At 34.4% G+C, this 18,239-nt stretch overlaps 1 pseudogene; it reads right to left on the bottom strand.

Annotated features, from left to right (window-relative positions):
- Nucleotides 1–547: 547 nt before the first annotated feature.
- On the bottom strand, nucleotides 548–3,055 carry LOC148940148 (eukaryotic translation initiation factor 3 subunit C pseudogene; annotated as a pseudogene).
- Nucleotides 3,056–18,239: the final 15,184 nt, after the last annotated feature.

Below are 18,239 nucleotides of genomic sequence, written 5' to 3' on the forward strand. Positions count from 1 at the left end.
AAAAAATATGCCGTTTGTAGAGAGTAACGTGGTTAAACTCAATTTTCTTGATTTTCAAGCCAATATATTCCCCTTGCTGTTCAAGCCAAATGACGGAAAGTTTCCTATACAAAGGTTTCGGACAAGGTGGTTCTAATGGTGTACTTTTTGTTTTGACCTGACTCCTTTTTTAGGAGCAATGGGTTTTAATATTTCTTAACAATGGACTCGATCGTCTCTTACTAGGTTGCTAGCTACCGCTGCAACCCGGATCATTTTTTACGTTATATATTATGATATAATACGAGAAAATTTAATCCCTTTGTATCTTTACAACTTTATATTCGTTCTTTATTATAATGTCTGACTGAAGCTAGAAATGCAATTTCTCCTTTTGCTGATTATGAATTTAGACTCTTGGAAGCGGTATTTGAACTCAATTAGGGAATGTTTAATTTCTGCCCGAATCATCTTTAGAATGAAAGAATCTTATATTTTAAATATATTGTTTTCTACTGCTGGTGCACATTTTTTTTTTTTTTTTTTTTTTTTTTTTTTTAAAGAAAACCGACAGTGGATTTTAATAAAAAATACCAAAATTGGGAAATCAGACAGAATCAGTTGTTTTCTTTTTTCATTCTGCATAGACACCCCTTCTAGTTCTTTCCCGATCACCTCTTCCAGGCCAAGCTCCACCTTTGCCATCTTCTCGCCTTTGATATGGCCTATCCCTATATCCCTGTTGCATTGGCACTCGACCGCTCTGCTTTATTTCAGGTATTCTTTCGTTGTTTTCAACCAATGACAGAAGTCGATCAGCTAACTGAAGTGAATATGATTGTAGACGACTGGGCTCAGTTCGATGCATAACTACACTTTGAGTTGGCTCATCTAAAGATGCCATCAATTCTTCACGGATAATCATCTTAGAAACAATAGAATGAACATCCCTAAGCTCAAGTTGGAACATCTGAGAAAGTCTTCGAACAGAAAAGGAATCATATACTTTGGAAAATGTAAACAAGTAGGTTCGCATTGTTTCTTCTTGGATTTTGCGAATCAATGTTGGACGGACATCTCCTTGCTTGAATAAAGACCACACCTTGGTATTCATCTTATCATTGATTAGATAATTTTTACATGCGTCCCAGTTGCCATTGCGCATGGCCTTGGCGGCAGCTACAACGTGTTCTCTCATTGATTCGGGCGGACCAATTACAGCTTGACGTTCTGACATTTTAAGTTGATGATGGAAACTTTTCGAAATCATACGCCATCTAGCATCACTTTCATAAGCGGCCATATACGGGATTTCAATCAGCATAGCTGAAACTAGGTAAACACATTCCAGCAGCTCCAAGTTGATTTGCATGTGGAAGGGCACTTGTCTTTGTTTTTCAAGCTTCTCCTGTTCCTGAGTCCTATCCATCTGTCTTGTCATCAACAGACCTTGAGCAAGCAATTCTTTAGCACGCCCGCCAGACTGAATATCCAGTAAAGCATTGTGAGCATCTTTAATGCTTCCATAGCGGAAAGCACACATACCTAACTGTACCATTGTGCGATTGTACAAGACCTGAGTGGGTGGATCTGAATGCTGAATATTTTCCTGAAGATGGGACATCAGCATTAAATTCCTAGCGGCAAACCACCGATTATGAAGGCTTAAATGATAAATTTGATAAAGAACTGCTCGCTGACGCAAGAGGTCTGTATTATCTTTTCCACAAATAAACTTGCAAAGTCGGTCCATTGTATTTAAACTCGTCGGCTCCTTCGTAATTTCATCAAGAGCCTTCATATCAAATTTATAGTAGATATGATCCATTTTGACTATATAAGCCCGACAAATATCGGCTGAGTTTTCAGGTTGCTTTTCAACATAAAACGTGACGTCGTCCATCAATTTGATAACGGGATTTACGTCACTAAGGCATATCACATACTCGTTACTGTGACAATCAAGGTCCTTCAATATCTTAATGAATTCAGCATCTAGTCGTTCAACAACAGTTAGAATACAGCCCCTAATTCTGCAGGGTGAACTACCAAATTGTTCATTCTCTTCTGTGATTTGCTCAGTCAAAGGAATGTCGTCATGCTTATCCAGCATTTTGATCAGTTGATCTACTGTGACTAGTAGCTTGTCCCACTGTTCAACCTTCAGTGCATCAGAGACTTTTGTACTATAGTCAAAAATAGCAGCAACTAAAGAAAGACGAACTTTCACTGAAAGACCTGGACCCAGATTATTATCTTCAGCGATTTCCAATAGCTCTTGAAGCATGTCTACAATTTCCGCTTTGTTGGTTCCCTTTTTGCCTCTTGCAGAAACGATTTCATTCAGCTTCTTCAAGACACTTTCAACTGTAATCTCTGTGTTTTTATCGAACATTTTTGGCTTAGTCGGCATCGGGACACCACCTCGCACAACTTCCCAGTCACCTTGCCCTTCAAGCTCTTCATGTGCTTCATCTTGTTGCTTCAGTTTCTTTTTCTCCTTTTCTTTGTCTTTCTTTTCCTTTTTCTCACGCTTTTTTCTTTCTTCTTCCTCTTGCGTAGTTTTCTTTAAAAATGTCTCTCTTATAATTTATATTTATTTAGTTTCGTCTTCCTCACTGCTCTAATGAGCACGTTTTAGCAGTTTTTGCCTTAACGTAGCCAAACTCTTGGCATTATTTTTGGACATGCTATTCTTCCTGTATTCATTTCCCAGATCCCAGAGATCGTTCACAAAATCTTCTAGTTCAGCTAGCGCCCGAAGGAAAAATATAGGAGTGACGCCATGGTCCTCTTTCTGAATAACTGGCAATGCTTTATTGTAAGCAGGCATTAATTCCTCAAAACTTTTAAGCACGTTTGTAACATCCTTGATTTTTTTGTGATTTCTCATTTGACGGATTGTCTCTTGCATTTCTTCATAGCGCTGTTCTTTTGCACTTTTGACAACACTTTTCTCATCTTCTTCATCACTTACAAAATAGGTGGGTACTGGTTGGGATTTCATTGGTATCTCATCTTCACTGACTTCAGTACCTGACTCAGATTCTGAGATTACTAAAAAAACTCGACTCATCTTATATCTTTAGTACAATTATAATCAAGACTGAGAAAATTTACATCTTTGTTGTTCTTAAGTAGTAAAACTCGTATCAGGTATCCATAACCTAACAAAAAATAAAACTAATTTTTAAATTTTCAGGTATTTTGTTAGTTTGAATCAAAAGATTAAAATTATTGCTCAGATATCATAAATATTTTTGCAGTTTACATAATAACTTTAGCGATTCTAAACTGAAAAATAAAATATATATTAAAAAATGTAATTTTTTGGTCTGAAAATACATAGTCAATCCCACATCGGGTAGTTAGAACCTAACCAAAAATAAAACTAATTTTAACATTTTAAGGTATTTTTCCAGCTTGTATTGAAATATTCAAACTATTGCTCGGATACCATGGATATTTTTGCAGTTTACACAAGCTGCAAGGAACGCACAGGCTGATCTTTGTAAACTGAGAAAAATTTTACGAATGTTTTACCGGGATTACGAAAAATATTCAAAATTAAAGATTAAAATTATCTCTGAAAGAATAGATTTTGTTGAAAAGTCAGCTAGAGATGCTTTCGCAAAACTTCATAGTAATATCCAAAAGAAATGTTGCATGTTTAGTGAAAAGCTTCCAAGGTATGGACCGGCAACTGTGGAACAGTTTACAGATGTAATTGGAAATCTTATACATCACTGTGAATATATGGAGGCATAATTGTCCTTTACTTAGTTTCAGCTTAAATTCGATGATCGAGCCTTTATGTACTACATCCAACGACTATGACGTCATTGATCAATATTGTATATACAAAATTAAATTTTTCGTGAAAAATAATTAATACAATAAATTAAGTGCAAAAGGCGCTAGATCTAGCGATTTCCTTTAAAATGAGCCATTGAACAACTCTCTACGATGTTCCAGTGCCAAGCTATCTCTGGAAACAAAAGAAAGAAAAAAATATCCCGTTTGTGCAGAATAACGTGGTTAAAGTCAATTTTCTTGATTTTCAAGCCAATATATTTTCTTTGTTATTCAAGCCAAAGGGTGGTAAGTTTCTTTTATAGGGGTTTCGGACAAGGCGGTTCTAATGGTGTATTTTTTGTTATGATCTGACTATATATCTAGGAGTTAGGGGTTTTTATATTTCTTAACATTGGACGTGATCGTCTCTTACTAGGTTGCTAGCTACCGCTGCAACCCGGATTGCTAGCTACCGCTGAAACCCGGATTATTGTAATGATCTTCTTTTAATGTAATTTCGTAAGAAAAATGATTCTATTTTAAAATTAATTTGTTTTATAATTACAAAAAGTTTTTAGCCCCATTAATTTCCTTTAAAATTAGCCATTAAACAACTCTCTACGATGTTCCAGTGTTAAGCTATATGTGGAATAACTAACCTATACTATAATTAAGTGGCGTATAAAATTTAGTATAGGCAAGAGGTCGTTCTTTATTATAATGCAGTGTGAAAAGACATCCAAATGCAGTTTTTGGTGGAAAAATTTATTCTCTTTTAGAAATAATTTATTTTAGTTACTATAGATTTTTAACCCAATTAATTTCCTTTAAAATGAGCTATTGAACAACCCTCTACGATGTTCCAGTGCCAAGCTATCTCTGGATACAAAAAAAGAAAAAAAAAGAAAAAAAAAAGAAAAAATATCCCATTTAGGCAGAATGTTGTAGTAGCTGCCACTTTTCTTGATTTTCAAGCCAATATATTTCCCTTGCTGTTCAAGCCAAGGGACAGAAATTTTACTATGCAGAAGTTTCGGACAAGGCGGTTCTAATGGTGTACTTTTTGTTTTGATCTGACTCTTTTTTTAAGAACTATGGGTTTTTATGTTTCTTAACATTGGACGTGATCGTCTCTTACTAGGTTGCTAGCTACCGCTGCAACCCGGATTATGACGTCACGGGGTAATGATTTTATTGACGTCATGGCGCAATGATATTATTTCACGACGTCATCAGAAACAACAATATAATTTCGTGTTTTTCTATTCACGTCATAGCTCTAATCTAATATAAAGCTATGACGACATTCATTATTTATCTAGTAGGGTTTCAGACAAGGTAGTTTCAATGATGTACTTTCGTTTTGATCTTACTCTATTTTTATGAGTTTTGTTATATTTCTTAGTATGGGACTGATTGTCTCTTACTAGGTTGCTAGCTACTGCTGCAACCCAAATTCACATATATATTTATTTATGAGAGGCAGCCTGGCCGAGTGGTCCAAGACACTGGTGTTAGCCACCAGTCTCTTCGGAGGCGTGGGTTCAAATCTTACCGCTGGTATACGATTATGTTTGAAAGACTGCAGTGTGAAAAGACATCAAAAATGCAGTTTTTGGTGGAAACATTTATTCTCTTTTAGAAATAATGTATTTTAGTTACTATAGATTTTTAACCCAATTAATTTCCTTTAAAATGAGCTATTGAACAACCCTCTACGATGTTCCAGTGCCAAGCTATCTGTGGAAAAGAAAAAAAAGAAAAAAGAAAAAAATATCCCTTTTGGGGAGAATAACGTGGTTAAAGTCAATTTTCTTGATTTTCAAGCCAATATATTTCCCTTGCTGTTCAAGCCAAGGGACACAAAGTTTCCTATACAGGGGTTTCGGACAAGGCGGTTCTAATGGTGTACTTTTTGTTTTTATCTGACTCCTTTGTTAGGAACTATGTGTTTTTATATTTCTTAACATTGGACGTGATCGTCTTTTACTAGGTTGCTAGCTACCGCTGCAACCCGGATACTTTATTATGAAATAAATTACAAACAGGAAAAAGCCTACGGCTTTTTCTTCTTTGGAATAGTAAGAGACGATCTTCAAATAATCAGGCAGCTAACTAGGATTATAATTTGTTCTTTAACATAAACTTCATTAATCAGATATTTTAATATATCCTATATGGTCTAGAGGTTGGGATAGCTCTCACCCAGTAGGCTTGAGTTCAATTTCTGTTTGGGAAATTTTTACTTATGATGATTTCTTAAGGAACATAATTAAAATTTCTTAATGTAATAAAAATAATTTTTTTTAATTAAAAAAGGTTTTTAACCCCATTAATTTCCTTTAAAATGAGCCATTGAACAGCTCTCCACGATGTTCCAGTGCCAAGCTATCGGTTGAATTACTAACCTATACTATAATTAAGTGGCGTATAAAATTTAGTATAGGCAAGAGGTCGTTCTTTATTATAATATCATAAAACAATTAATTAGCTTTTTACACATATCTCATATGGTCTAGTGGTTTAGGATAGTTGGCTTTCAACCAATTGGCTTGGGTTCGAATCCCGGTGTGGGAATTATTTTTAAAACAAAATCAGGTGAAATTAATTAGCTAATTTGACAAGACATAGGTAACAAAGGGCAAGAGTTCGTTCTTTACTATAAAATAGGCTCGGGTTCGATTCCCGGTGTGGGAAAATTTTTAACTCTATAATCTTCGAATATTTGAACCTTTTATAATTTATAATGATGTATAATATAAATACTGTAATCTTAAATATATTAACTATAGTGAAGTTGCGTATGCAAGTTAGTATAGGGAAGAGTTCGATCTTTATTATAACTAGCATAAAACAAAACTAATTTTGAAAATTTCAGGTATTTATCTTGTTTGAATTACAAAATTAGTATTATATGTTAGACACCATAAATATTTTTGCAGTTTACATAATAAGTTTAGCGATTCTGAACTGATAACTAAAATAATTCGAAATATAAGACAATAATATGAAAATACATCAAAAACGCAATTTTTTTGACAAAATTGATTCTACTTTAAAAATTATTTTATTTTTGATTACAAAAGGCACTAGATGTAGCAATTTCCTTTAAAATGAGCTATTATACAGCTCTCTTCTATTTTCCAGTGCCCAGCTAGTTGAGAAGGGAAAATCAAGCGGAAAGAAAAAAATATCCCGTTTGTGGAGAAAAACGTGGTAAAAGTCAATTTTCTTGATTTTCAAGCCAATATATTTTCTTTGTTATTCAAGCCAAAGGGCGGCAAGTTTCCTTTATAAGGGTTTCGGAAAAGACGGTTCTAATGGTGTACTTTTTGTTTTGATCTGACTCTTTTTTTAGGAGTTGGGGGGTTTATATTTCTTAACATTGGAGGTGATCGTCTCTTACTAGGTTGCTAGCTACCGCTGCAACCCGGAACAGCGTGCCCGAGTGGTCAAAGAAGCTGGTATTAGTCACCAGTCTCTTCAGAGGCGCGGGTTCAAATCCTACCGCTGGTATACGATTGTGACGTCATTCATCAATCTTTCATATAAAATATGTTTAAAATGAGCCATTGAACAACTGTCTACGAAGATCCAGTGCCAGGCAATCTGTGAAATGACTAACCCATACTATAATTAAGTGACGTATTAAATTTAGTATAGCAAGAGGTCGTTCTTATAAACTTATTTATACGTTCTTATAAACTTATTATTTATTATAAACTTATTTAAATATAACCTTTATGTACTCCATTTAATATTGGCTAGAGTTCGTTCTTTATTATATTGATCTGACTCCTTTTTTAGGAACTATGGGTTTTTATATTTCTTAACATTGGACGTGATCGTCTCTTACTAGGTTGCTAGCTACCGCTGCAACCCGGATGATCGTCTCTTACTAGGTAGCTAGCTACCGCTGCATCCCGGGTACCACTGCAACCTGGATTAGTATAGACAAGAGGTCGTTCTTTATTATAATTTTCCATTGCATCTATAAACTTTTCCGCAGTTGCCAATCCATACCTTGGAAGCTTTTCATTAAACTTGGAAATTTAAAAAGAAACTTGTTTATTTACATTCTAGCTAAAATAATGAAGATAATATGAATGAACCACAGGGTTCAGTTTCTTTGGGCTTGAGTTCTTTTTTAGCTATAAATACAAACAGGAAAAGCCTACGGTTTTTCTTCTTTTAAATAGTAAGAGACGAAATTCAAACAATCAAGTAGCTAACTAAGTCCAATGTATGGAATGGTTTGTTATTTCAGTGATCGTCTTTTAATTTAAATTTACCAACCTATACTATAGTTAAGTGGCCTATATAATTTAGTATAGGCAAGAGGTCGTTCTTTATTATAATAGGTTGCTAGCTACTGCTGCAACCCGGATGGACTAAGGTTCGTTCTTTCATGTAAAACTAGCAAAACATTTTTTAAGCCTGATGAAGATTTAACTAATGTGTCAAAAGTAAGGTTGCAAGTCGACGATTTTGTTTTGGCCGTATTATAATTGGTATGGTGAAATAATAATACGCATATGGCTCTTAAATCATACTTCTTTATGGTTCAATATGGTCTAGTGGCTAGGATAGTTAACTTTCACTTAACAGGCTCGGGTTCGATTCCCGGGGTGGGAAAATTTTTAACTCTATAATCTTCGAACATTTGAACCTTTTATAATTTATAATGATGCATAATATAAATACTGTAATCTTAACTATAGTGAAGTTGCGTATGCAAGTTAGTATAGGGAAGAGTTCGATCTTTATTATAATAGGCATCATAAATATTTTTGCAGTTTACATAATAATTTTAGCGATTAAGCCAAAAAAGAAAATTTTGGTTCCAGGAGTTTCGGTTACTATTGAGACAAGTAGCTATTATTACTATAGAGTTCATTACATGGACTGTTTTATTGCTTCAAAATTCAAATATCTTTGAAAAGACTGCAGTATGAAAATACATCAAAAATGCAATTTTTTTGACAAAATTGATTCTACTTTAAAAAGTATTTTATTTTTAAATACAAAAGTGACTAGATGTTGCAATTTCCTTTAAAATGAGCTATTATACAGCTCTCTATGATTTTCCAGTGCCCAGCTAGCTGAGCAGAAAGAAAAAGCGGAAAGAAAAAAATATCCCGTTTGTGGAGAATAACGTGGTAAAAGTCAATTTTCTTGATTTTCAAGCCAATATATTTTCTTTGTTATTCAAGCCAAAGGGCGGTAAGTTTCCTTTATAGAGGATTCGGACAAGGCGGTTCTAATGGTGTACTTTTTGTTTTGATCTGACTCTGTTTTTAGGAGTTGGGGGGTTTTATATTTCTTGACATTGGAGGTGATCGTCTCTTACTAGGTTGCTAGCTACCGCTGCAACCCGGATTGCCTATGCAAGTTAGTATAGGGAAGAGATCGATCTTTATTATAATATCTAAAACCTAGCATAAAACAAAACTAATTTTAAAATTTTCAGGTATTTATCTTGTTTGAATTACAAAATTAGTATTATTGGTTAGACACCATAAATATTTTTGTAGTTTAAATAATAAGTTTAGTGATTCTGGAATGAAAACTAAAATAATTGCAATTATGAGACAATAATATTGATATATTTACTTTACTGTTTACATGATACAATAATAAATTTGAACTGATATGAAAAAAAAATTTCTTCCAGGAGACAAAAAGCAAAACTAATTTTAGAATTTTCATGTATTTTTGTTGTTTAAATTAAAAAATTACTATTACTGATTAGGCATCATAAATATTTTTGCAGTTTACATAATAATTTTAGCGATTAAGCCAAAAAAGAAAATTTTGGTTCCAGGAGTTTCGGTTACTATTGAGACAAGTAGCTATTATTACTATAGAGTTCATTACATGGACTGTTTTATTGCTTCAAAATTCAAATATCTTTGAAAAGACTGCAGTATGAAAATACATCAAAAATGCAATTTTTTTGACAAAATTGATTCTACTTTAAAAAGTATTTTATTTTTAAATACAAAAGCGACTAGATGTTGCAATTTCCTTTAAAATGAGCTATTATACAGCTCTCTATGATTTTCCAGTGCCCAGCTAGCTGAGCAGAAAGAAAAAGCGGAAAGAAAAAAATATCCCGTTTGTGGAGAATAACGTGGTAAAAGTCAATTTTCTTGATTTTCAAGCCAATATATTTTCTTTGTTATTCAAGCCAAAGGGCGGTAAGTTTCCTTTATAGAGGATTCGGACAAGGCGGTTCTACTGGTGTACTTTTTGTTTTGATCTGACTCTTTTTTTAGGAGTTGGGGGGTTTTATATTTCTTAACATTGGAGGTGATCGTCTCTTACTAGGTTGCTAGCTACCGCTGCAACCCGGATTATGTATTCATGAATGAGACCATTTACAGTTTTGACGTTTCTTATATAGTAATTATGACGTCACTGCATCGAAAATACAGTTTTTATTGGAAAAATTTATTCTCTTTTAGAAATAATTTATTTTAGTTACTATAGATTTTTAACCCAATTAATTTCCTTTAAAATGAGCTATTGAACAACCCTCTACGATGTTCCAGTGCCAAGCTATCTCTGGATACAAAAGAAAAAAAAAAAGAAAAAAAATAAAAAAATATCCCGTTTGGGGAGAATAACGTGGTTAAAGTCAATTTTCTTGATTTTCAAGCCAATATATTTCCCTTGCTGTTCAAGCCAAGGGACAGAAAGTTTCCTATACAGGGGTTTCGGACAAGGCGGTTCTAATGGTGTACTTTTTGTTTTGATCTGACTCCTTTTTTAGGAGCTATGGGTTTTTATATTTCTTAACATTGGACGTGATCGTCTCTTACTAGGTTGCTAGCTACCGCTGCAACCCGGATTGTCATTCAAGCCAAAGAGTGATAAGTTTAATTTATAGGAGTTTTGGACAAGGTGGTTCTAATGGTGTAATTTTTGTTTTGATCTGATTCTTTTCTTAGCAGTTAGGGGTTTTTATATTTCTTAACATTAGACGTGATCGTCTCTTACTAGGTTGCTAGCTACCGCTGCAACCCGGAAATAAGTCCAATGTGTGCAGTGGTATGTTATTCCAAGGATCGTCTTTTAATGTAAATTTTCAAGGTTTAAAATTATTAAGTACACAATACCCCGTGTCGAGTATCTAAAACCTAGCATAAAAAAAAACTAATTTTTAAATTTTCAGGTATTTATCTTGTTTGAATTACAAAATTAGTATTATTGGTTAGACACCATAAATATTTTTGCAGTTTTCATAATAAGTTTAGCGATTCTGGACTGAAAACTAAAATAATTGCAATTAAGACAATAATATGGAGATACGTACTTTACGGGTTACAAACCAAAAAAAGTTTGGTTCCAGGGTACAATAATAACTTTGAACTGAGATGCAAAAAAAATTTCTTCCAGGAGACAAAAAGTAAAACTAATTATAAAATTTTCGTGTATTTTTGTTGTTTAAATTAAGAACTTACTACTACTGATTAGGCATCATAAATATTTTTGCAGTTTACATAATAATTTTAGCGATTAAGCCAAAAAAAGAAAATTTTGGTTCCAGGAGTTTCGGTTACTATTGAGACAAGTAGCTATTATTACTATAGAGTTCATTACCATGAACTGTTTGATTGCTTCAAAATTCAAATATCTTTGAAAAGACTGCAGTATGAAAATACATCAAAAATGCAATTTTTTTGACAAAATTGATTCTACTTTAAAAAGTAATTTATTTTTAATTACAAAAGTGACTAGATGTTGCAATTTCCATTAAAATGAGCTATTATACAGCTCTCTATGATTTTCCAGTGCCCAGCTAGTTGAGGAGGAAAATCAAGCGGAAAGAAAAAAATATCCCGTTTGTGGAGAATAATGTGGTAAAAGTCTATTTTCTTGATTTTCAAGCCAATATATTTTCTTTGTTATTCAAGCCAAAGAGTGATAAGTTTCCTTAATAGGGGGTTTGGACAAGGTGGTTCTAATGGTGTAATTTTTGTTTTGATCTGACTCTTTTCTTAGGAGTTAGGGGTTTTTATATTTCTTAACATTGGACGTGATCGTCTCTTACTAGGTTGCTAGCTACCGCAGCAACCCGGATTACTATCTCTTTTGTTTGTGTAGTACTGTTTTTTCAACTTGCGTATAGCTTGCTTCGATCTAACCATTATCTGGGTTGCAGCGGTAGCTAGCAATTATCTGGGTTGCAGCGGTAGCTAGCAACCTAGTAAGAGACGATCATGTCTAATATTAAGAAATATAAAAACCCATAGTTCCTAACAAAGGAGTCAAATCAAAACAAAAAGTACACCATTAGAACCACCTTGTCCGAAAACCCTGTAAAGGAAACTTTCTGTCCCTTGGCTTGAACAGAAAGGGAAATATATTGGCTTGAAAATCAAGAAAAGTGGCAGCTACTACAACATTCTTCCTAGACGGGATATTTTTTTCTTTTTTTCTTTTTTTCTTTGTTTCCAGAGATAGCTTGGCACTGGAACATCGTAGAGGGTTGTTCAATAGCTCATTTTAAAGGAAATTAATTGGGTTAAAAACCTTTTGTAACTAAAATAAATTTTATAATAAAGATCGAACTCTTCCCTATACTAAATTTTTTAGGCCACTTAACTCTAGTGTAGGCTAGTATTATTACAAAGTGTATAGTAAGAGCGACTCGTCTCAATAGTAATCTGGGTTGCAGTGGTATCCGGGTTGCAGTGGTAGCTAGAACGACCTCTTGCCTATACTAAATTTTATACACCACTTAATTATAGTATAGGTTAGTAATTCCATCCGGGTTGCAGCGGTAGCTAGCAACCTAGTAAGAGACAATCACGTCCAATGTTAAGAAATATAAAAACCCATAACTCCTTTAAAAGGAGTCAGATCAAAACAAAAAGTACACCATTAGAACCGCCTTATCCGAAACCCCTGTATAGTAAACTTTCTGTCCCTTGGCTTGAACAGCAAGGGAAATATATTGGCTTGATAATTAAGAAAAGTGGCAGCTACTACAACATTCTGCCCAAACGGGATATTTTTTTTTGCTTTTTTCTTTGTTTTCCAGAGATAGCTTGGCACTGGAACATCGTAGAGAGTTGTTCAATAGCTCATTTTAAAGGAAATTAATTAGGTTACAAATCTATAGTAACTAAAATAAATTATTTCTAAAAGAGAATAAATTTTTCCACCAAAAACTGCATTTTTGATGTCTTTTCACACTGCAGTCTTTCAAACATAATCGTATACCAGCGGTAAGATTTGAACCCACACCTCCAAAGAGACTGGTGGCTAACACCAGTGCCTTGGACCACTCGGCCAGGCTGCCTCTCATAAATATATATGTGAATTTGGGTTGCAGCAGTAGCTAGCTGCCAGGCTGCCTCTCATAAATATATATGTGATTTTTGGTTGCAGCAGTAGCTAGCAACCTAGTAAGAGACGATCAGCCCAATGCTAAGAAATATAAAAACCCAAAACTCCTAAAAATAGAGTCAGATCGAAACAAAAGTACATCATTAGAACTACCTTGTCTGAAACCCTTCAAGATAAATAATGAAAGTCATCATAGTTTTATATTAGAGCTATGACGTGAATATAAAAACACGAAATTATATTGTTGTTTCTGAAGACGTCATGAAATAATACCATTGCGCCATAACGTCATGAAATAAAATCATTACGCCGTGACGTCATAATTACTATATAAGCAACGTCAAAACTGTAAATGGTCTCATTCATGAATACATAATGGTTAGATCAATATATCCGGGTTGCAGCGGTAGCTAGCAACCTAGTAAGAGACGATCACGTCCAATGTTAAGAAATGTAAAAACCCATAGTTCCTAAAAAAGGAGTCAGATCAAAACAAAAAGTTTTCCGGGTTGCAGCGGTAGCTAGCAACCTAGTAAGAGACGATCACGTCCAATGTTAAGAAATATAAAAACCCATAGCTCCTAAAAAAGGAGTCAGATCAAAACAAAAAGTACACCATTAGAACCGCCTTGTCCGAAACCCCTGTATAGGAAACTTTCTGTCCCTTGGCTTGAACAGCAAGGGAAATATGTTGGCTTGAAAATCAAGAAAATTGACTTTAACCACGTTAGTCTTCCCAAACGGGATATTTTTTTTTCTTTTTTTCTATCCAGAGATAGCTTGGCACTGGAACATCGTAGAGGGTTGTTCAATAGCTCATTTTAAAGGAAATTAATTGGGTTAAAAATTTATAGTAACTAAAATAAATTATTTCTAAAAGAGAATAAATTTTTCCAATAAAAACTGTATTTTTGATACAGTGACGTCATAATTACTATATAAGAAACGTCAAAACTGTAAATGGTCTCATTCATGAATACATAACGTCATACACCGTGACGTCATAATTAGTATATAAGGAAAGTCAAAACTGAAAATTCTCTCATTCTTGATTATAATAATGGTTAGATCAAAGCACGATATACGAAAGTTTAAAAAAGAGTACTACACAAAAAACAGAGATATTAACTTGAAAATAAAAAAGCAAAGGTATTCAACCGACCAGGTGTATCGAGAAGTAATAATTGAGAGAGCAAAACAAAGGTATTCAACCGACCAGGCGTATCGAGAAGTAATAATTGAGAGAGCAAAAGAAAACAGCAAGATGTGTTATCACAATGATGAAGATTATAGACATGCAAAAATTGAGACAGCCAAACAAAAGATCAAGGAACGGTATGGTAATGATGAAGATTACCGAAACAAACATAAGAAAAAAGTTGCTACCAGAATAATGGGTAGATACTGGGGTGACAAAAGCTATAATGAAAAAATTAAATTCTCTGCGAGGTTGTACCGAAGAACGCATAAGGACAAAGGGAAAAATTACATTCAGAAATACAAGAAGATGGCAAAAATGCAGGCTGATCTTCGTAAATTGAGAAACATTTTACGCATGTTTTACCAGGATCACGAAAAGTATTCAAAATTACAGATTAAAATTCTCTTTGAAAGAGCGGATGCTGTTGAAAAGTCCGCTAGAAATACTTTGGCAAAGCTTCATAGTAATATACAAAAGAAATGTTGTCAGTTTAATGAAAAGCTTCCAAGGTATGGATTGGCAACTGCGGAACAGTTTATAGATGCAATGGAAAATGTTCGACAACACAGTGAATATACGGAGGCGTACTTCTTTGAAAATTCGTATATTAATTTTGGAAGGAGCAATTGCAGTTTATGTAGCAGCAATAAAAAAATACATACAAGCATACCTATCAACAGCGAAGGAAAAGCAATGTTTTTCAATTATGGCGAAAACGAGCCTGTTAGGGTTATTAGTATATGTGTTTGTAAGACTAATGATTTAGAACAAATTCCTGGAACACCGACTCAAGAAAAAAGCATTTCTAACTGTGTTTTAAACAGTTCTTTTAGTTTTACTGAATATTTGGCAAAAAATTCTCTGTGTAGTAGAACAAACTGTCCTGAAAAGTACGAGACAACTATTGAAAAATGCTCTGAATCTAGATCTGACAAGGAAATTATGATGGCTGAAGTCACCTATAACAATCTGAGTAAACATTCAAAACCAAAAATTGGGCAGCAGGTTAATTGGCAATGACACCCTGATATCTGCAAGCTTTATCCGACGGATATTGAATTATGTAAAATTCTTTTTGATATCCTTGAAAATAATATAGCATTAAAATATTCAACTGACAAAGTGGTTAATTTCTACCTTGGCGGCTTGGATTATTGTGAAATCAATTACAGGGACACAAGAAAGCATAGGCATTCGTTATACTGTAGCCCAAATGAGGGATGTCAGAGCTATTTGCGTTCTCTAAGGGCACTAGCTCCACATTTTCCTGTCTTGAACTGTTACATTAATAGCGTATATAAGGCAGTATCAAAATGTAAGATTATACAACATATTAATCTACTAAAAGTCGAGGGCTCGTACAAGAAACTAAGTCATTATATTGAAGAAGTGTCAAGTAGACTCTGTCGCAATAATAGTCAAGACTTTATCTACGGTGATAGCAATATTAGAGTTTCTGTGGATGAAAATACAATAATAAAATTATTTGGTGAGAGCCTTGATAAGGTAGCTAACATCAGGGATGTATACCCCACAATGCATTGTGACAGTTGCGAGCAGATAAAGACAAAATACCAATTGAAGAGTCTAAAATCCCTTTCAAATAAGAAACGTTTTGATGTAATGATGGCCGGGATTTTAGAACACCTACAACAGGACATACCGAAAGATGACAGAGAACAGCTAATTCATTGTACAGGTTGGAAAGAGGATTTCATAGATTTTTTCTCTGTCTGTGATTACTGAGCTGGGAAAATGTTGAAAAGTGAGGAGAATGCCCGATCAGTATTAAATAACCTTCATCTAGACTGTACATCGGAATGTATAAAGTGTTTAAATAATTTTGAAATGGCAATGATTCGATTTGTAATGCCTTGTCTTACGATCGTCAGATTAGGGCAGGTAACTGCATTGAAGAGACCTAGAACAGAAATTGTTGACGCTTTTAAGGGGAGAATAGTATATCTACCTGTTGATGTGCAAGCAAATGCAGATATTCAGCCTGAAAAACTTCTTAACATTGATAGTTTTGTAGTCATTGTCAATGGTCAGCCTACTTACAACAAGAATGTTTGGACTGCACTAATAGATCTGAGAAAAGTCCATGGAGCACTGTTGTGGTTAAGAGAGAACAACCATCTCTATAAAACAATACGTGCATACACCCTAGAAGATTTAAATAAAAAACTTGAAGCACGTCTTGCTGAAAAAGCGGTTGGTGTTGATAATTTACCTGAAATACCGGAAGCTGCAATCCTTCAGAAACTGACAGAAAGTGCAAAATCTACATTGGTTGAACATTCTTCTGTCCAGCCTCTCAGTTCAGCGGTTCCAAAAGACTTCATTGAAGATTTTAAGCAGATGAAAGATCTTGGTACTGACCAATTTCAAATCAAGAAACTAAAAGGTGAGAGCGAAGACTTATTTAAGGAAGAACTTGATCTAAAAGTGTTTCCAAATCTTTTCCCGAAAGGCAAATATGGCTTGCGTGACAAGGCAAGACCATTTCGGATTAGGAATGCAGAATATTTTAAATCAAGGCTTCTTAGCAGACATACTAAGTTTCGTCTTGACAAACAGTTTCTTTTTCACAGCTTCCAATTGCAAGAACTTTCTTACATGTGTAATAGCGTCTGTCATATGCTGCGGACTGTGAAACCAAATCAATATGCTCGTCAATTTATATACAGGCTTCATTCCCGTGAGGCAAAGAGATGGAAGTGATTTTGTTTTCCGTTCAATCAACAATCAGGGAATTTCAGCAGTATTTTCAATCCCTTTCCTATAAATTAAAGTCAATGATTGAACAATTGGGTCCACCTACTTTGTTTCTGACAGTTTCATGTGCTGAGTGGTACTCTCCTGAATTTATTGACTATTTACGGACTGTCCATAAGAACTGACCTGGTGTGGCAAAAATGACCCCTACAGAGTTGACGTGTCTAGATCCAATTGCAGTTTCCATGCACTTTGACAAAAAATGGACACCTATATTTAATGAGCTGATTTGTTCAAAGACAGATCCTTTCTTTGGTAAAATTAAGGATCATTTCTGGCGTCTCGAGTATCAGAAACGAGGTGCGCCTCATGTACATTGTGTATTGCGGATTGAAAATGCTCCTATTATTGGGAAATCAACAGTGTCTGAAGTGATTCAGTATATCAATAGTATTATAACTTGTGAAATACCAAATAGATTGACTAGCCCAACTCTTCACAAACTGGTCAAAGATCATCAAGTGCACCACTGTAATACATACTGTCAAAGAAAATATAAGAGAAAAAGAGAAAGATGGGTTACGTATTGTAAGTTTGGCTTTCCTCGTCCTACAAAGGAACGAACAGAATTATATGACATCCTTGACTGCTTGGCTCATGGTACAAACCGTAAAAAGCCAAGAAAAAGAATATATCATCTGCTTCGAAGAGATGACGAGCGTTATATAAATGACTATTCTCCTGCGTTACTTATTGCTAATCAAGCAAACATTGATGTTCAATATATCGGCCATTTGGGCTCTAAATTACCGTATTACATTACCGATTACATGACAAAAGCAGAGAGTGTCGAAATAGAAGCAATGTGGGAGGAAGTAAATAATGCATGCAAAAGTCTCGGTCAACGAACTATGTCCTACTTGTTGAAGTCCATAAAAACCCGTCAAGTTGGAGCAGTTTAAGCTGCTGATAGGCTTCTTGGTACTAAATTGTATAGTATTTCTAGGCAATTTAGATATATTGACCTTGCGAAAAAGAGTGAGGTGAAGAGGACACTGAAAAGGTATGAGGAGCTTGAAAAGCTTGCTAAAAACGATCCACAGAGTAGTGATTTGTACATTGCCCACTGGGTTATTGATGTCTACCCTAAAAGACCGGAACATATGGAAAATATCAGTTTTTTTCAGTT

The sequence above is a fragment of the Artemia sp. Qi Xiang Cuo genome, chromosome 20 (genome assembly GCF_049724085.1).
Source record: "Artemia sp. Qi Xiang Cuo chromosome 20, ASM4972408v1, whole genome shotgun sequence".
Classification (NCBI taxonomy): domain Eukaryota; kingdom Metazoa; phylum Arthropoda; class Branchiopoda; order Anostraca; family Artemiidae; genus Artemia; species Artemia sp. Qi Xiang Cuo.